Raw genomic sequence first — 21,102 nt, forward strand, 5'->3', positions numbered from 1 at the left:
CCTGCATGGCCAGTTACACCGGCTGGAACGACGAGGTCCTGAATGTAGCGTACCGGTTCGGTTTACCTAAACACCGATGGTGGGAGTTACCGGAGACCGGAGACTACACCTGGCAGGAGTACGTAGGACTCGTCGTGAAGGAATTTGCTGCCGGGGAACTACCTCTCTTGATCCCGGCTCCCGCCTCTGGGCTTTCCGCGCCAGTCACGGTCAGCGAGCCAGAGCCCACGACAGCCATGGTCAACGAACCAGCGCTGCCAACTTCGTCCGCCTGGAGGAGAGAAGAAATGCCTCTGCTCTCCAGCCTCCGCCAGCCAGCCAATGCCTGCAGCCTCGACCGTCCCAGAGCCAGCGCCCGTAGCCTCGACCGTCCAAGAGCCAGCGCATCTTGAGCCATCCAGGGCTCCGCCACCTGAGCCTTCCACGGCTCCGCCTCCTGAGCCTTCCACGGCTCCGCCTCCCACGGCTCCGCCTCCTGAGCAGTCCACAGCTCCGCCTACCTCGGCTCCGCCCTCGGAGTTCCCCATGGCTGTGGTCCTGAGGCCGACTCCCAGACCTCCAGACCCTGTCTATGCTCTGTGGCCAGCTCCCAGGCCACCTGACCCAGTCCTCGTCTTGTGGACACCTTGGACTGCCTGTCTGCCCCCTGTGCCCCCTTGGACTTCCTGTCCGGCCCTCATCACTGCCAGCCCTGTGTCATTGTGCTCACCTGATTTTCGTTTGTCAACATCATGTCTCCTGTGTATTTAAACCCTGCTGTTTCTCCATTCCCCTGTCAATCGTTGATGTTTGTGCATGTTATGGTAGTATCTGTGTTTAAATCCTGCCCGTATTATCCGTCGATGGTTTTTCATGTTTATGTTGTGTATTCCCCTCGTGTTTGTTTTGTTTGTTCCTGGTGTTGTTTTATTTACATTTATTTATGCATTTGGCAGACGCTTTTATCCAAAGCGACTTACAGTGCAATTATTACAGGGACAATCCCCCCCAGAGCAACATGGAGTTAAGTGCCTTGCTCAAGGACACAATGGTGGTGGCCGTGGGGTTAGAACCTGTGACCTTCTGATTACCAGCCCTGTGCTTTAGCCACTACACCACCACCACTCACATATTTAATGCCTCCTTCTGCCAAACCGTTACAGGGGCATTTAAATAGTTGTAATTAAGAATTTATAGAAGTTTCAGCTCTTTTGTAGTATTATTTCTGTTGTTTTGTTGCAAATAGTTGTTTTGTGTGATGTCACCATTAGGGTGATCTGTGTCCCATTTGGTCAAGTTGGACCCTGTTGACTAATTATATTTGTGAATGTACAGTTAAAGTTCAGGTTTTTATTTAATGACTAACCTAGAATAAGTTATGATAATTTTTTGAGCTGTACCATTGTTTGATCTAAAATTTTATCAGTTCAATTGAAGTTATTAACAAAAGTAGAAACAACAATATTTAAATAGCAAATCTGAGTTAAGTCTACGTAAATCCAGTTAACTCAACCTAAATAGTTAAGTTAATTCTGTATGAATTCAAAGTTAATTTAACTTAATTACATAGATTTTGGAGACGCCACAATTCAGTTGAGGGAATGACTTAACAAATGAGTAGAGTCAACTTATTAGGGGTTTCAGTGTATATATACTATTCAAAATGACAAAAAAGTAGTTTGCAAACTTTCTTATTGTTAAAATTAGTGGAACATGTCCATAGTTAATGAACGTAATAATTTAAATTATTTAATGAAGCCTTCATTATAACGTAAGGTAGCATAAGCACTGTTTTGTTCATTTGAGCAAATTTTGATTTGTAATGTTATTACTAAAACGAATGCAAATTTATATTATACTTATATTGTGAATAAGTTATACATGTAAAATGAGTCAGTTTGGAAAATAAAATGGTCTTCTCTTAAAGCATGTTAAATGTGTTGCCATTGTTAATGCTAATTGTGTAGTTCTGGGTATGTTACACATGCAGAGAGCTTTGAGTTTTCTCCAGGCAGGTGCAGCTCTGGGTTTGAGGCCCCTGGCCATGTCACATCCCCTCTCTCTCTCTCCTAGCATTACAGGAATCCCTGAAACTCCAGAGAGCAACTGTTGCTAAGAGAGGGAGGGGTGGCAGAAGAAAAAGAGCGAGGGAGTCTGTCTTTCACAGCTCTCGTGTCTAGTACATCTTTTCTCTTCCTCTTTTTTCTCGCTCCTTTAAATGGCCCTGTATGTCTGACCCCTTTCTAGGCCTCCTCTTTCCATGCCCGAGTGACACCTTCCCTATTAGCGTTCACACCGGCCGCTGTCTCTCTCCCTCTGTCCTTTTCTCATGCAGTTCCTCTCTCTCCCTCCTTCTTTCACGGCAAACGCACTCGTTCCAATTGATTCCCCACTTAGTGCTGCTGCTGAGGGCCCCAATTGAAAAGGTGGAGCTTGAGCTGCACAGCCTGAAAGGGTAGAGAAGAGAGGAAGGAGGGAGAGAGGGCAAAGGAAACCTGGATCTGTTATTCTTGGGATATGCACTGGGAAAACTAAAAATGAGAGAAAGGAAATGAATAAGGAAGACGAAAGTGGCAAATTATGAATGCCCAATGAATATCAGTCATTCTGAATCAACAAAGAGAAGCGGAAGAGTGAGAGAGAGCTAAAGGCAAAGAAAGAGAGAGAGAGATAGAGAGAGATAGAACTATAGGGAGTGGCGTTTCACCCCATGGTTTTGGCTCTTGGCTAATTAGCCACAGAAGTTAAATTAAACCACCCACAGGAGAGAGGTAGAGAAAGAAAGAGGAAAGAAAAAGAGAAAGGCAGGGAATGAGTGGGGGTCCTTGCTCCATCTGATCTGGTCCCCCTCCATGTCACAGAGGTCAGCTGAAACAAAACGCATGGAGCCCCACGTAAGAGCCCCCAGTATGAGCCAGGCTCGAGTCTCATTGTCTCAGAATCAACAATGGAGCACCAAAAGAATTTCTCTTTCTTTTCTTTTGTAAGAAGCCTTTTGTGAAGTGAAGCACTTTGGTGTTGGAAGAAATTGGAGGGGTTGGAGTCACAGAAAGGGTTAGAGAGGAAGGGAGGGAGGGCTTTTGCCTCTACACTCATTTGCTGGAGTGTTTTGCATAATTGTAACACTCTATAGTTGTAATTATTCTCTGATGTGAACCCCAATAATGTCTATGATAATAAGTGTATGCACATTTCACTGACTTTTCATTTATGCTAATTTTCCTATCTGCTCATTAATTAATTAAATCATATTTTTGATCCTCAAATCAGACGCTTGCTTTGTTGGTTAATGGGGCATATGCAAGTGTGTGTTTGCTGGAATGGAGAGGGCTGGTGTTAATATCACCTATTAGTCTGTGGCATACAGCACAGAGCTGATATTAGCACGTTTCTGTGTAGTGACTGATAATGAACTCTGTAAGACTCCCTCACACTATTGATAAACACCTTCCTTAAACACTCATGTGGATTACAGGTGTGCACATGAATTGCCTTGGTGTGTGTGTGTATGTTTGCACAAAATTGTGCATGTAATGGCTCTCTCTTCCCTCCATCTCTTTCTCTCTCTCTGCTTCACTGGTCCATGTTAATTTTAAACTCTTTTCTGACGTTGAGTGAATCTCAAACACATCATCACTGGACCAGCTGTTTATTCTCTTTCCATATGCCTCTCCAGCCCAAAATAACACTAAAAGGCTGTTATCTGCATGTGAGCTCTTGAAGCTCTTAAATAAATAAGATTAGACTAGATCCTGTGTCCTGTGTAAGCTGTGGTGCATAAGAGGTATAATATCTGATTTATGTACAGAATTATTGTTATCCCTCTTAGATGTCTGGACTCTCGCTCGTTCGCTCTCTCTCTCTCTCTCTCTCTCTCTCTCTCTCTCTCTCTCTCTCTGTCTCTCTCTCTCTCTCTCTTTTGATCCGTCTCTTTTTCTGACTCAGAAAGCATCATGTTCTGCTAAGATGAAATAAAGGTTTTTAGATCCAATGATAATATCTAGTGTTCGGCACTTGTAGTTCCCTTATGACTCAGTACACTTGACATTGCATTTGCTAAAGCATATGGGGAGTGTTCTTCCACATGACCTAGTTGTAACCTCTATACAATAATGCCAATATTCTAATATTGGCTATGGGTTTTGAGCTATGGTTTTATGGAGTTTTGAGTTTGATAGCAAAGTTATTTTCTATAAAAGCAGGCGGGCAAACACCATTCTTCAGAAATGTCTTCCTTCAAGACAGCGAATCGTCTCTTGTCTAGAAGCCCTGTAATGCTTTGCCATCGACTACACGAGTCACGGCAACGAGAAGACTTTCCGCTCCCCTGCAGTGTTCCGGCGAACATCACTCTGTCTCGACGCTTGACGCTTAATTTCAACAGGCCGCTTCAGCATCCTGATTCCCCACAGCACTTCGGCAGGAGTTGTGTATCCTTATAATCAATTGTATATTGGTATATTGTGTATATTTAAACTGGCTGCCAAAAGTTTGGAATAATGTAGGGATTGTGCTGTTTTGGAAGGATATTGGTACTTGAATTCACCGAAGTGGCATTCAGCTGATCACAAAGAATAGTCAGGACATTACTGATGTAAAAAAAACAGCACCATCACTATTTGAAAAAAGTCATTTTTGATCAAATCTAGACTGGCCCCATTTCCAGCAGCCATCACTCCAACACCTTATCCTTGAGTAATCATTCTAAATTGCTAATTTGGTCATACAAACACTGCTGAAAGATATTTGGCTAGTTAAATGAAGCTTAACATTGTATTTGTGTTTGTTTTTGAGTTGTCACAGTATGACTGGCATGTCTTAAGGTCAATATTAGGTCAAAAATGTCAAAAAAGAAACATCTTTCTATAGAAACTCATCTGTCAATCATTGTTTTGAGGAATAAAGGTTATACAATGCATGAAATGGCCAAAAAAAACAAAGATGTAATATAAAGGTGTAGACTACAGTCTTCAAAGACAAAGGACAACTGGCTCTAACAAGGACAGGTCGAGTACATCAGAGTCTCTAGTTTGAGAAATAGATGCCTTGCATGTCTTCAGCTGACAGCTTCATTGAGTTCTACCCACTCAACAGCAGTTTCATGTACAACAGTAAAGAGAAGACTCAGGGGTGCAGGCCTTATGGGAAGAATTTCAAAGAAAAAGCCACTTTTGAAACAGAAAAACAAAAAGAAAATGTTAGAGTGGGCAAAGTTTTCCACTGTTCCATCTGAAGTCGTGCCGGTGTTATGAGCCGAAAAACACAATCTTCTCGTAAAGAACAGTACGCTGCATGCCTCGCAGCGAGCACTCGACTACATTGTGACCTTCCAGCAAGTTAGGCAAGGCATCTCCCTGATCCCGTTAATGGAGGGAGGAGGCACTTACCTGAGGAGGCTACAGGCGGTGGCCTTTCCTGATTTTTGTATTAAGCAATTTCCCGCAGAGCACATGCTAGAATAACGCTGGGGAAGCACTCTTCCCTCTCACGCAACACCTATAGTGGAGTGCGCCCGGACTCCCAAGGGGCATGGTAGATCTTGTGATCGGTAAGCCAAGGAAATGGCATCCACAATCCAATGGGCCAGCCTCTGTTTGTAGACAGCTTTCCCTTTCTGCTTTCCTCCAAAACAGACAAAGAGCTGCTCCGAGCATTTAAAGCTCTGCATGTGGTCCAGATAGACGCGCAGGGTGCGACCTGGGCACAGCAAGGACAAGGCCAGGTCTTCCTCCTCTGAAGGGAGCGCTTGCAGGTTCACCACCTGATCCCGAAAGGGAGTGGTGGGAACTTTGGGCACGTAACCAGGCCGGCCCGAACTCCAGGCATTCGCTGGTGCCTGCAGGTCCCCAACCCTCCTGATAGAAGTAAGCGCCATCAGGAGGGCCATCTTCAGAGACAGAGTGCTGAGATCGGCCTGCTCCAGGGGCTCAAAGGGGGCTCTCTATAAGGCAGGTATGACCACAGAGACATTGCAGGAGGAAATCAGGCACAGCCTTGGAGTTTGGAGAGATGGATGCCAGTTGGCGCTGTCGTGTGTGGGGTTAATGTGCACGTTTTTCTTATATATTTGTAAGGGTTATTTATATGTTCCGTGTTTGATTTTTACATTATGTTGGAATGGGGTCTTTATAATTTTGTCTTTGACACACAATCGATTTTTTCTTATATGTCAAAATGTTAATATGAGTGGATTGTCTTGCTCCACGTGAAATGTGAATGGGTTGGGGCACCCCATAAAAAGAAAGAAGGTTATTTCTCTTCTTAAGCATAAGAAATATAATATAGTGTTTCTTCAAGAAACACACCTTTCTCTGCAGGAAGCTGAAAAATGTGGAAAGATATGGTGTGGGCATTTCTTTTTACAGTGCTGGATCGAGTAAGAGCAGGGAAGTCATTACACTGATAAGGAAAGAGTTACAATTCAAATGTCTCAAAATAAATTAAGAAGAGTCATTATAGTTTTAGCTGAAATTCAGGGACAATGTCTTATTTTGGCTAATATATATGTACCTAACGTTGATGATCAGGGCTTTTTTATAGATCTTGAAGGGATGTTACAAGCCATTGGCACCCCTCATGATATAATATTGGGAGGAGACTTTAATCTATTGATGGACTCCTTGATCATAGTGAAGCAAAACTTTGCAAGCCCTCTAGAACAACAGTGATACTTCACAGGATGTGTAAAAATCTGGATATTTGGAGTCTTTTGAAACCATCTGGTAGGGACTATGCATTTTTTACATCAGTCCATAAGATTTACTCTAGAATAGATTTGTTCTTATTGTTATCCAAGTCCCTCATTTCATCTGTTGTTGACTGCTCAAGTGGAATAATTTATTCTCAGATCACGCCCTGGTGTGTTTAGAGGTGTTGCCACATACGGAAAAAAGAAATCATATAGTTGCCGCTTTAATGTATCCCTTTTGCAAAATCCTTAATTCCAGAAGATGCTAAAAGCTGAAATCAGTGTCTATATGGAGACCAACTGGTCCTCTGTATCCTTTATGGGCGTGGCTTGGGAGACACTTAAGGCGGTTCTAAGGGGCCAGATGATACAGTATGCCGCATACACCAAAAAATCCAAAGCACAAGAACTCATGGAATTAGAAGGGAATATTAAAAGTGCAGAGGCAGAGTTGAAGCACCGAATGTCTCAGAGAATTGACCCGAACTATTTTGTCTCAGAAGGTTGACCTTTGGCTATTCAGGGCTAGACTGAACTAACTCAAAAAGCATACAGTAGGTGATCCTACTCTACAAATTCTCATCAACTCCATCAGACAAGTATAGCCAACCAAACTGCACAGCATCCCCCCAGCAAAATGGTCAAGTTCCAGTAACCCACACATATGGTCCCAGGCCAGTTGACCTCTAAAACAAACACAGTCATTCCTAACACGAAATACAAAGACTAAAAGACTTGACATACAGTTGATTTACACATTCACGTTTTATTACATTGTTCATCTAGATTAAAGCACCACTTTTTTATGTGATTTCCCAATACAATGGAAGCAAGAGTTCAAATCAAATCAAATCAAAATCAAAAATCAAATCATTTTTACCATGTACACAAGTGCAACAGTAGGTGAAAGTCGTGTGTGCAGTTCCGAGCAACATAGCAGTCATGACAGTGACGAGACGTATACCAATTACAATAAACAACATATTTACACAACACAATTTACATATCAAATGTACACATAATTACACAATATAATATACAATGTACAGTAAACAATACACACAATATAGAATACACATACAATAAAAAATTTAAATAAAGAGTATATAAAAAATATATATACAGTAGTTATATTGTGGAGAATATATTTGACAGTCCAGTGTGAGTTAATAAGATTAATAATGTGCAGTGCTAGTTAGTGATCATGAGAGATCAAGTGTTCAAAAGTCTGATTGCTTGGGGGAAGAAGATGTCATGTAGTCGGCTGGTGCGGGTCCTGATGCTGAGATATCGCCTGCCTGATGGTAGCAGTGAGAGCAGCCCATGACTCAGGTGGCTGGAGTCTCTGATGATCCTCCAAGCTTTTTTCACACACCGCCTGTTATATATGTCCTGGAGGGAGGGAAGCTCACCTCTGATGATGTGTCTGGCAGTTCGCACCACCATTTGCAGGTCTTTGCAGTTGTGGCTGTTGCTATTGCCGTACCAGGCAGTGATGCAGCCAGTCAGGATGCTCTCTATAGTGCTGATGTAGAACCGTGTGAAGATGTGGTGGTTCATTCCAAACTTCCTCAGGAAGAAGAGGCGCTGGTGAGACTTCTTCAAAACGGCCACAGTGTTGACGGACCATGTGAGTTCCTCAGTAATGTGGACACAGAGGAACTTGAAACTGCCGACTCTCTCCACCGGTGCTCCATTAATGGTGTTGGGGCTGTGTTCTCTGTCTTTCCTCCTGAAGTCCACTACAAGCTCCTTGGTCTTACTGACATTGAAGGAGAGGTTGTGCTCCTGACACCAGCATGTCAGAGTGTGCACCTCCTGTCTGTAGGCTGTGTCACCATTGTCAGTGATCAGACCTACCACCGCCGTATCATCAGCAAACTTTATGATGGCATTGGAGCTATGTGTTGCCACACAGTCATGTGTGTACAGGGAATACAGGAGTGGGCTGAGAACACAGCCCTGCAGGGCTCCAGTGTTGAGGGTCAGTGATGAGGAGATGTTGCTGCCCATTCTAACCACCTGACGTCTGCCTGACAGGAAGTCCAGGATCTAGCTGCACAGCAAGCGGTTTAAGCCCAGAGCCCGGAGTTTCTCATCAAGCTTGGAGGGCACTATGGTGTTGAATGCTGAGCTGTAGTCTACAAACAGCATTCTCACATATGTGTTCCTTTTTTCCAGGTGGGAAAGAGCAGTGTGTATTGTAGATGCAATGGCATCCTCAGTGGAGCGGTTGTTGCGGTAGGCAAACTAGTTCTCCAGTCTAACTCCAGTTATTTGTGGTATTGATATTGCTTCAAATTTAATATATCTACATTGCCTGCATTGGCAAAAAAAGAGAACTAAAGTTAATTGTGAAGGGGTAGAACTTTTAAAATGATTAATCAATGCTATGAAGCTTAAACCTGTTTGTGTATTTGCATACTATACTTAGGAAAGGGGACGTAGTACATCAGTATGTGTGACGTCATTGTATGTGTATGTTTCTACGGGCCCCCCACTGGGGAGTTCAGTGTTCAGAATGGCCCTCAAGCGAAGTGTATATGGTTGTCAATAAAGTCATAACTAAAGCTGCAGTCCAAGATAGTTTGTTTCACATGGCTCGAGTCAAAATAACTCTTTCGAATCCCCTGTTAGCTGTGGTTTTCCTTTTCAATTCAAAACCTGATTCTCTCTCTTGCTTTTTTCTCTCTCTGTTATTAACCTGCAAGATATTAAATCACTGCATCAGATTTTTCCTTTCATACAGCTGGTTATGGAAATGTAGACATTCTTAAAATACACAAGTTTAAGAAAGTAAGAAAGTTTAAGCCCATAGTTGACAGTATTGTTTGAAATGAAGAATCTCCCCATTAATTCGTTGTTTGAATCATGAGGTGATTGGCTCTCATCCCTGAGCCTGTGAAGTTGCTAAATCGAGTCCTGTTTGATGTTTGTAAGTCACTCTCATCCCCCTCATCTGATCAGACCTGCTGAGGCTGCTTGACAATATAGGCATTAGCGCTCTGCAGGTCAGACTGTGCTGTATTCACTGTCTCTGCATCTCGTTGCAGCTCTGACTGATGTATCTGAAGCAGAAGGATGGGTTTAGCGTTTAAACAGAGAGAGAGAGAGAGAGCGAGAGGATCTTATTAGTTTTGAGGCAGCACTGAGCTCCACTCCCAACTTTTACTTTAATTTATCCACGAATGAGCTCCTCCAAGATGCTCAGTTATAATTTGCCAATTACATTAAGTTCTTACACCATATAAGAACATCTTTGGGTGTTGAGGGTTTTCATGAGGGTTTTCTCTACAGATGCATGAGTATTGATTGACTCAGAATTGTTGACTGAGATCTTTGTGTACCATGGTGATATGACTGTATATAGAGGACTTAAACGAAGATTGATATTTAGGTATTTGACAAATAAAACATTTTCAACATCAAGATTTTAGGTAAATGTAATAGGAAAGAAGTATAATTTTAGGTCCTGTAACTGCTCACCATTTATTGTAAAGGAATAGTTCACCCAAAAATTTTAATTATGTCATCATTTACTCGCTTTTATGTCATTCATAAGCCATATAATTAAATTTTTTCTGCAGACCACAGAAGATATTTTAAAGAATGTCATGATTACTGATTTGGACCACTAATTTGGATTTATGGACAATTTTTATGACACTTTTGGGTGCTTTGTAAAAGCTTTAAAGTAAGTCACAATCAACTGCTATTATATGAAAATTATCGATTACAAAATTCTTAATGTATTCTTTTTTTTTTCCAGATTAACCATTTTTATGACTCCCATATTTGAACATAATATATATATATATATATATATATATATATATATATATATATATATATATATATCAAGATTAATTATCTTGAACATTGTCTAGCATTCATTTAATTTATTATTGTAGTTTACCTTGCTGAATAATTACAGATTAACATTGACATTAAGATTTTAGAATAAAGAGTAGATCATTTAAATTATTTGAAAGTTATGAAGCAAGATAGCTTGCAATTCGTCAGCGTTAGCAGGCAAGATCAAGTTAGCTAAAATTACACAGATGGCACCATATTTCACATGCTTTGCATTTATGTAAGCTTACCTGTCCAATAAGAAGAACGCCAATTCAGGGTCAGTTTTGATCCCCAAAACCAAACGAAGGTCCCTCCAGGAATAAAATACCATGCCGATGTTCACTCTAGTTTTCGCTCGACCACGATCACTTTCCTACTTAGCCAGATGGGATTCAGTAGATAGATATTTTTTTGGCTTACTCAGAGTTTGTGTAGGAGTCGATGTTGTGCTGGGAGCTGGACGTTTGCTGGATTCCATCTCTAAGATAACGTTACCCAGTGTTGCAGTTTGTTGATGCTGTTGAATAGCAGAAGAGATGCACGCTAGTGTCTGAGGCAAGGGTCTTGGGAGAGTGCATAAACGTCACATAATTTTTCCGGCTAAAGTGACCTGCACCCTTCACACGAAAATCAATCTACAGGTTTTAATAGGCATCCCAGGAAGTCTGGTAGGGGGCTCATTTTTTAAGTTGCGTTATTAGCTGTTCACATATTGGCAAAAATATGAAATGAAAAATATTACATATTGCACCTTTAATGCACCAACTATATGATTTATTTTTATCCTTATGGCAACATCTCTAAACTCACCAGGGCATGATCTGAGACTAAGATGTTTCCAATTGAGCAATCAACAACAGATGAAATGAGGAACTTAGATGTAAAAAAAACAAATTTATTCTAGAATAAATCTTATGGACTGATGAAAAGAATGTCCCTACCAGATGGGTACAAAAGTCTCCAAATATCCATCAAAAGATTAAATTCTCCTCCCAATATTTTATCATGTGTCAGCGGCTTGCAACATCACACCAAGATCTATAAAATATCACTGATCATCAGCGTTGGGTACGTAAATATTAGCCAAAATCAACTTTTGCCCCTGAATTTCTGCTAAAACAATAATAACTCCTCCTAAATTATCTTTAGTCTGTTTGAGACATTTGAATTGTAGATGTTTACTTATCAGTGTAATGACTCCCCTATTCTTACTTGAGCCAGCACAAAAGAAAACATGTCCACCCCATATCTTCCAAAGTTTTTCAGCTTTCTTTGGGGAAAGATGCATTTCTTGAAGAAATGCTATATCATATTTCCTACCTTTAAGAAAATAATTAACCTACCATCTTTTTATGGGGTGCCCCAACCAATTCACTTTCCATGTGGAGAGAGACAATCCACTCATATTAACATTTGACATTTTGACATATTAGAAAAAATAGATTGTGTGTCAAAAATAAAATGAGAGACCACATTCCAACATTAGTGCAACAATCAAATCCCAAACTTCCCCCCAAACCAAACAAACAGAAAAAAGAAAAACTTGTTCATTAGCCCTGAGCACACCAACCGATGTCCAGCCCTTTAAACTTAAACAGTCCATGTACACCTAGGAAAGCCCCCGCAACAACTTGAGCCATCGGATTGCTCAAGTCCGGTGTTTCTATACAAATTTTGTGAGACAGAATTACACAACAGAAGATCCTCTATAAAACAAACTCCAGCCAATAGGCAGAATAAACACACAGAACATGTAGATTAATCCATATAACTGTACTAAAGGTATGTTCCTCTACAAAACAAGCTCCAGCCGCTAGCGGAACCTGCACACAAAAAAAATAAAAATAATTTAAAAAAAAAAGCTGTTAGTGAGCCGTCCTTTTGACGGCTACATAAATGCAACAAATGACCCAATCACTCCTACCCTCTGCAAGAAATACTCCACAAAACAAACTCCAACCAATAGGAGGCATAAGCACAAAGAATCTGCAGATTCATCCACAACACTGTCCCTAAGGAGTGCTATTCCACAAAACAAGCTCTAGCCGCTAGGCGGAACCAGCACAAAAAGAAACAAAAAAGGCACCCAGTTTCCTCCGACGGTCAAGTGAATGTTCAGTGAGTCGGGGCCACTCAGCTGCAAAATGAGTACCACATAATAACTTACTCACTCCATTGACATTAGGAATGGCATGGCTTGCTGGGGACAGAACTCGGTGAGCTTGCTCGATTTCCAGCCTATGGCCTTTTATGTCGGGCAGGCTCGGAAAGAGCCCGTCCAGGAATTCCATCTTATTCTGACCCTCTGCTCCCTCAGATATTCCAACAATTCGGACGTTACTCCACCTGTTACAATTCTCCATATCCTCCAACTTTTCCCAAACGTGCTCCAAATCCACCTTGTTCACTAGCGGATTAGCAGCTAATTTTCTCTCCGGTGACTCCAGATAATCGATCAATTTCTCAACATCTGCCACTCTTGTAACCATTTCTGTGAATTTTGTCTCCATGGCAGTGATCGATTGATGTATTAATGCATGCTTCTCCAAGTCAGCAACGACCTTCACCAGCATTGCCGTCAAGTTCATCAATTGTCGCCGAATTTCCTTCACCTCACCGGCCAAATCGACTCCCGGGCTTGCGGCCTGCTGCTCGTGGGCTTCAGCTTGACCATGTAAGTGAATTTGAATGTCTCCAGAGCCTGTTTATGACACAAAAAGTATTAAAACTACCAAAGTGCTCCGAGCTCTCCATTCACACGTCCGAACCTCGAATGGCACCACAAGATTCTCCCAATCCATAAACATTTAAATGCTCACTATTTCCAAAGTATAGCCATAAGACATATACAATATGATTGTTAACATGATTTAAGTGTGATAAAATTGCTTGCTAACCTTTCCTGTGTAAAGTTATAGACAATTTTACATCTTTGTTGCCATGACAATGTAATGTCAACATGTCTAAAAAAAAAATACAATTTAAACAACTTTACAGCTCAAATAACACATAAGTTTTAGCAGAATAATTGATGTGCTTTATAAAATTATAAGCTTCACATTTCTGCCTTTAAACCCCCTGAAAATTGGTCCCATTCAATTCCATTGTAAGTGCCTCACAGTAACTTCCATTTTTGCTTTTTTTTAAAGAAAGGAGGGATGAGAAATAAAATTATTCTTTGTGTTAAGCAACATTATGCCACAAATGCTGTGGATTGAGCTTAACTTGTATTGAACCTGGAATATTCCTTTAAATACCCTTTTTAATCAGCTATAGCTTCTTTGCTGATCATTTAAATGGCCCTGTGGTGGTTTTTAAAACTATGAATATTCTATGTAGACTCTCCCTTAATAAGAGGTCATTAAAACGGCATGCATAAGAATTAGAAAGATTTTAAATATTTTTAGATAAAGTATAGCTGTCACTGCCTGAAATTTCAAAGCAAATACCATTTATAAGAAGTTTGTCTCTGAAGTCTGAATGGGTAAGCCACATTTTGTACAATTGCTGATATACTATATATACTATATATATATATATATATTATCATATTGCTTTTGCTACCATTTAATAAAAGCATTTTATAGTGTTTTTTACTCCTGTTGAAGGGTGCTCTCTAAAATGAATTATATCATCAGTAGTTGGAATGGGATGTAAGGCTTATTTTATGCTTATGCTGTGTCTGTTTATTTCTTTTTACATTAATGTATTATTAAGATATATCAGGCACTACTAGTGTCATTTTTCACACGTGTAGACCTTCTGTGGGCAGTCTGCACTGTTCAGTTAGATGTGATTTATCTTGGTTGTACTTTTGGTGTGACATTTAAAAGGATGTTTATGGGAAAGTTGAGGTCTCTTGACTGCATGATACTCATATAGATATAATATAACCTATTCTTTTGGATGAGAAGGTTCATATTTAAGAAAGAGAAAAAGAGTGTGTGAATGTATGTCCATACCCAATGACAATAGTTTAAATTCTATTTCGACATGAGCAGCATTGCTCTTGCTTTTAAAAAGTGACACATACTGTTCACCACATTTTTGAGACCAGTATGAATGTATCCAGACAGTTCATATCAGTGAGTGAGAGAAATGGGGCAGGCAGGATGACATAAAGGGATTGAACAAATGCTTGCAACTGATTTTTGAAGATTGTATACTTTCATGTAGGGTTTTTCTTCTGAAACTTTAATCTATTCTCTCTTCCTCTCTTCACACAGCACAAAAAGTGAAAAAAGAGGAAAACTGAAGTATTGTCATGTGAGCTGAGATTAATTTTAGATTGCTCTGCTGTTATGCTTCACGTTCAAAGGACCTCCATTATATGGCTGCAGATAAGGGTGAGTTGGTGTTAGCGGCTGTAGCCAAGAAGAAGGCTAATGAAATAGATGCAGAGGCACAAACTTTGGCACCAGGTGGGGGAATTATTCCAGTAAAATTTGTCAAAATAAAATGCTCCAATTGTTGTGTGATAATGTTTGTACTTATGAGTGATCAAGTGAAATTGATCACTCATAAGTACATTCTAAATGTACTAAATATGCATTTGTTTTAAAAGCCTACGTTTTGAATGGATTCACAAAGACTTGCTGTGATGCACTGGATTCCATCTCAGGCTGATCTGGAAGCAGAGGTCTGAATACAAAATGCAAACAATAAACAGAAATGTGTCTGAATTTAAACAAATTTAAATAATAGAATTTCCTTCTGTCTTGCGAGTCCTTCCTGATATGACGTAAGGCACATGTGACCCTAACAGCGGCACCACTGGGAAATTAAAAAAAGTCATTAGGTTTCATAATGTTTAATCTCTTATGTAATTATATTTGACTTCTGAAGGATTTTTTTATGAGTGCTGTGTGCAGATAGAGGGAAGAGTTTGATTCATTCGTGTTGTTAATTGGCTGATTAGGAAGTGCATTGACCTTAGCTCTGATATTCTGTTTCCTGCTGGCCTGCGGTGACAATGTGCTGGTCCTCAGTGATCTTCCAGGAGCATTTCCTAGGCCAACAAATTATGCAGACATTCAAATGAGAGAGGGCAGTAAAATAAAATATTAGAAATCAGGAAGAGAGGAAGGAAAGAGCGGATGGTTTGGCTAACAGGTGTAGAAATGAGACAAGGGAGGTGTATAGCTTCTAATAATGCGGTGAAAACTTGAGGGTGTGTGCATGTGAGTGTTTCTCACCCTGTCTGCCCATAAGCCTCTTAATTATGTCCTTGATGATTTGCCTGCTCTCTCACCTCGAGCAGACCTTAGCCTTGGAAGGAAGTGCTTAAGAGTGTGAATAAGACAGGAACAAAATAGTCTGTTTGGGGGTGTTAATAGTTAAAATGTTGCAATTAGAAGTCATTGCCCAAGATTTTTTTTTTTTAATTTATAGTGCAAGATATCCTCTTTCTGTTTTCTTCTTTCTGTGTCTACTTGTTGTTAGTTTTCGGGTCATTGACATCTTTCAAGTGCTGATATTGTTTGTGTGTAAGGTGTTTTGTGGAAATCATAGAATGGGGGAATATTTAGAGGAAATTCCTTTGGGCAGTGCGGAGGATCATAAATAGGGAATGAGAGAGGCAAGATTCGGTATTGTGCTTTTGCTATTGTATGAGGTGTATTGTTTACATTTGGCCAGCCTGAAGCAAATGTCTCACACTGTCAGCCAGCCATGAAGAATAAACACACATAAGAAATTCAAAATTGACAATATTCACACATTATATGGTAGTTCTCATGAATAACACAAACCTCAAAGTGCCCAACATTGTTAAGGGTATTGATCTATTGTAGCTGTTTGTGGATCATAATTAACGACTAATTAGGAACATTGCACACACTGTAGCATGTCTATTTTATATCAGTATACAGTGGTCCCAAGAAGTAGGCTATTTGGAGACCGGGCCTAGTTGTCACACTTTTTACTCCAGGGAATATTTCTCAGGGTAGGTAATTTTTTTAAAGTACATTTTTCCATAGCTGATACCAAGAAGCCTTGGATACAAAAACATACAGTTCATTGAAAACACATTGACCTTTTGTGACAACTTGCCTCAATGGTGGGACATATTGTCACAATAAAACTTGCAACTAAACCAGTGGTGAAGGTTTCATGTGAATATTTGGGGTTGACTCTTTGAATCTATTACATGTGTTTTTCAGCAGAATTTAAAAACAAAAAACAAAAACAACAATTATGAAGCACAAATAAATTAATTAAACAGCAAAAAATGGAAAAGGTAACATACAAAAATATTACGTGTTGTATTGTACAATACAATATATAATACATACGCTTACAATAAATATTGCATTTAATAAAATAAATGTTTTACATTTAAAACACATGTGACAATCTTCCCGATAAAATTGTGACAACATCCCCTGAACTGACTTTCAAGTAAATACATTTGTCTCATCATTTACTCACTTTCATGCCTTCCCAGATACTTTCTTTCTACTGCTGAACACAACTGAAGATTTTTAGAAGAATATCTTTCATTTTCATTTTTGGCTGAACTATCCCTTTACTGTAAAAAAAAAATGGGCTTAATAATATAGTTAATCCTTGCTTTAATGCCAGTGGGGTTTGATTTTGTTCACTTGTTTACTCAAGAGTTATAACAACAGGACAGTATGTTAGTGAAAATTTTATTTGGAGGGTGGAATTTAAAAAATATATTGTATTTTAAGAGGGTTTTCCTTCTTAGATTTCCAGTAGTCACTCACTGTCTTTCTGTCCTTCCACCATTGCTTTGTTGTCAAAAAAGAGGATCAGTGTCCACTGTCTCATTGAGGAGTATGTTGATTTGGTGAGAGAGACACCAAGGGGTACTCGGAGAAGTGTGTAAGAGAGGGATCAACTTATAGCTTCTGAGACACACATACACATACAGTAGTGCTGTAGAGTGTTCCCTGAGATCAAGTCTCACTTAGTGTCTCTTGTTATATGTAACATTCTCTGTCTCTGTCTGGGAGAGTCATGAACAAGACACCCATGTAATACACATTCCTGTTTTACACAGTCACGTTCTCTCTCTCACACTCTCTCATATAGAAAATCATAAAAATTCTACATGTTAAACTATTTCCCTCTGGGTATGGTGTAATTTTGTGTGTTTATGTCTGGGTTTTCAGATGAGTGTCATTAGGCATATGGAGAGCAGAGTGGAGTGTCTTTTTCATTGGCACTAGACACACACACTGAATGCAAACTTCAGACATCCATCAGCAAGAAATATGCTATCAACCCCAAACATCGGTGTACTGCATTATGGTCTGTGTTTATTGTACGTCTTGGTGGGTTTACTTTAGGGATAAAATTGTCTCCACAAAGTACCTAAATGGTACAAAACCTCCCATTGGCAACATCCAATGATTGTTGTGCATAATGTTTTTTATTACTCTAAAAATAAAAATAAAAATGATTTTGTTATGTTGTGGGTCAGTGCTTATCTATAGTAATTATAATTAACTTTATATAAAAGCATGTTTGGTACAGTATGTAACATGATTTTGTGTGTGGGTCAGGTTTTGCCTAGATTGTAGGGTCGAAATGTCAACGCAAGGATAGTAAAATCTGAAATCCCCTACATTGTGGGGACCAGCCAATGGAAAACACCTTAATAAAAATTTATAAAATACACCTACAAATGGTAAATTTCTGTAAGGACTAGAAGTCAATGAAAAGTCCCCACCATGATTGAAAAACAATTGTGTGTGTGTGTAACCCTAATTAATTGAATGTCAAAGTTAACTGAGACAGTAGTAAATCTTGAAATGCATGTCAAAGTAAACTGGTGCTAAAATTAGCTGTGTCCGCCCTATTGCTGAACTCTTGTCAAACAGAAGCACAACACTGGGGTATTCTGAGCAAGCACGCTCTCTAACACATGGATATTTGCTTCTAGTTCACCCAAGTTAGCCCCAGACCATCACAATGAGTGTGTGGAATGGATTGATGTGCGTATTACATGAGCACTGTTCTTAATGTATTATCCTCTCTGCTTCCACTGCTGCTGACGGAGGGACCATTGACTCTATGCTGACTCTCTCTGTCTCTTTCTTTCTCTCCCACTTATGTTCCCTATATCTTCTTCAAATCCTCCCTTTCACATCAGCCTGTTCTGAACGGATGGCCCAAAGAGGATGGGGTTGGATTAAAGGGTTTTTATAGGAGTTTTGACTAATTTAGCAGCCTGAATTTCACTGTATTGCTACTGCACACGGCCGCATGCAAGACATCAGAGGGAAATATGCTCCCATCTAGATAAATAGCAGTTGAGAGAGAGGAAATCCTTTTTTGTTTTTTAGTCGTTTTATTCTATTTAGCCAGACTAATCTGGTCTCCGATGAAGTTTTATTGTTTCTTATGCCGAGCCAATAACGCTTAGAGACAGTGAGTCGAGCTTTATGCCTGCGTCGCGCTGGCAAAGAAAAAAGCGTGAAAAAAGGAATACAATGACTTGGTGGCATCACCATTGGATGAACTAAATCCATCACTGTGCAGGGAGAGAGGCAAAGAGGTGGATAGCTGGAATCATCCCAATATTTCCATTTCATTTTCAACACACACATTTGTTTATATATCATTTCAGTCTCTCACGTTTTCCATGCATACACATGGGTGTATGGCGAGACACGCCACATTTGACACATTGCTCTTGGACCCGAGATACATTTTGCATCCAAGTGCATCTGTACGGCAATGTGTATTTGTTTGTTTGGTTACTTGTTTGGTGTGGGATGCACCCTGTAGGCCCTTTTTTCTCTCTTCCTCCCTGGATTCCTTGTGCATCACTAAAAAAATAGAAAAAACACAAAAATCGCACGCTGTTTCCATTGCCAGTCACCGCAGAAAATCACACAGCCCACAATTTGTCTGATAAAAGTCTTACACGCTTGCTGGATTTGCCGGTGCAGTGTGTGGTGGCAATGTGTGAAAGAGAAATTCACGCCCAGCTGCTGTGCATACTAGTACACACTAGTATAATAGTGTGGACAGGATGGTACTGGTGGATCCAGTAAAGTATTTATGTTGCATCATCCTAACTTAAGGCATCTATTTTCAGAAAAACAAAACACTGCAGAAAATTCATTTCAAAGTTAGCAGCGACCCTAGAAAGTGTTTGTACACTGAAGCCACACTTAAAATGTTTACATGTCTATCCAATCAAACACACCTTGAGACAAGTAAAAAATTATTGCAAAAATGAGTAATACAAGTTTATTTAGTTTTGAGATTGTTTTATTTTTTTATGTAATGCGATGACATTCAGACATATCTGAATTTGAATTGAGTGTCCAAATGTGTCCAAATACTTTTTGATTCCATTGTACCTGTACAATTGATTTTTATACCAACCGATGGATTTCAGGTGTCAAGTTATTTTTAGTCATAATTTCCAATGGTCTGTCATTTATAAACCTATTATGACCCTAAGCAATGAGCAAGTAGTATTCTGCCATGAAAAGGCAAAAAGGCAGTAGCTCCTCCAGGCCCAAATGGAGGACCGGTGTGTATTGCAGAGCCTGGTAACCCAGGAAAAGTCCTCAGCCATGACCCCGGAGGCAGTGATGGGTGTATCCAAGTCATGTTGGCCAAAATGGGGCCCCATGATGACCCGGAGGCGTTCATGGGGCTCTTCGAGCAAACCGCTACAGCCTACAAATGGCCAAAAGCCCAGTGGGCAATTCGGCTGCTACCGCTGTTGTGCGAGTAAGCCCAGCTCGTGGCTCAGCAACTCCCCACTGACAACCATCTGGAGTACGAGGACATAAAGAAGGCTATCTTACAATGGGTCGGCTGCACTCCAAAACAACACCGCCAGCATTTTCGCTCCCTCACACTCGGTGAGGTCGGCCATCTGTTTGTCTATGCCCATGTTACGGGTTAGGATGGTCGTGGTGGTCAGCAGTACATTTTAATGACGTAATTAACTTAAAACAACATAAAATAAACAGAAACACACACACAGCACGGCCGTGTATGTCTCGCTTGAACTGGCATCTCCAACTCCCCTTTATCTCCCTCTGATAGTTTACTCAGGCCTCCTCCTCATCAGGCTGGGTGCCATCCGGACTGGCCTACAACACAACCATTCTTCCACCCCACCTCCTGGGAACCTGGGGAGAGACGAGGGTAGGGAGAGGGGAGAGGGAAAGTGCGAGTGGGAGGCACACAGAGAGGGAGCGAGGGGAGAGAGAGAGAAAAACTTGCTTGCTGGTCCCCGTACACGTCGTCGCCTGGTCCTCAGGCACTCCTCTGTCCTCTGGCAGATGACAGCTTGCTCCTCACCTGGCAGACAGCAGTGAGTCCTCCGACTCCTGGTGGACAGTACGGCTCCTCCCCTTCTCGGTGGACAGCAGTGGTTCCTCCTACTCTAGGTGACCGACAGCGACCCCTCTGTCCCCAGGCAGACGGCCGTGGCTGCTTCTCTGGCGGACAGTGCATCCCTCCTCCTTTCAGGGTTTTGGCACCAATGTAATTGGAAAAGATGGGCAAGAAGGAGGCAGGAACCGGCGGAGCAGTCAATGTAAATATTCATGATGTAAATTAACTTAAAACAAACATAAACACAC

At 40.6% G+C, this 21,102-nt stretch overlaps 1 pseudogene; it reads left to right on the forward strand.

The window, feature by feature from the left end:
- The window catches only part of LOC127656759 (WD repeat-containing and planar cell polarity effector protein fritz homolog), a 71,686-nt pseudogene extending 50,851 nt beyond the window's left edge, over nucleotides 1-20,835 (forward strand).
- The last annotated feature ends 267 nt before the right edge of the window (nucleotides 20,836-21,102 follow it).

This window comes from Xyrauchen texanus, chromosome 16, assembly GCF_025860055.1.
Source record: "Xyrauchen texanus isolate HMW12.3.18 chromosome 16, RBS_HiC_50CHRs, whole genome shotgun sequence".
NCBI lineage: Eukaryota > Metazoa > Chordata > Actinopteri > Cypriniformes > Catostomidae > Xyrauchen > Xyrauchen texanus.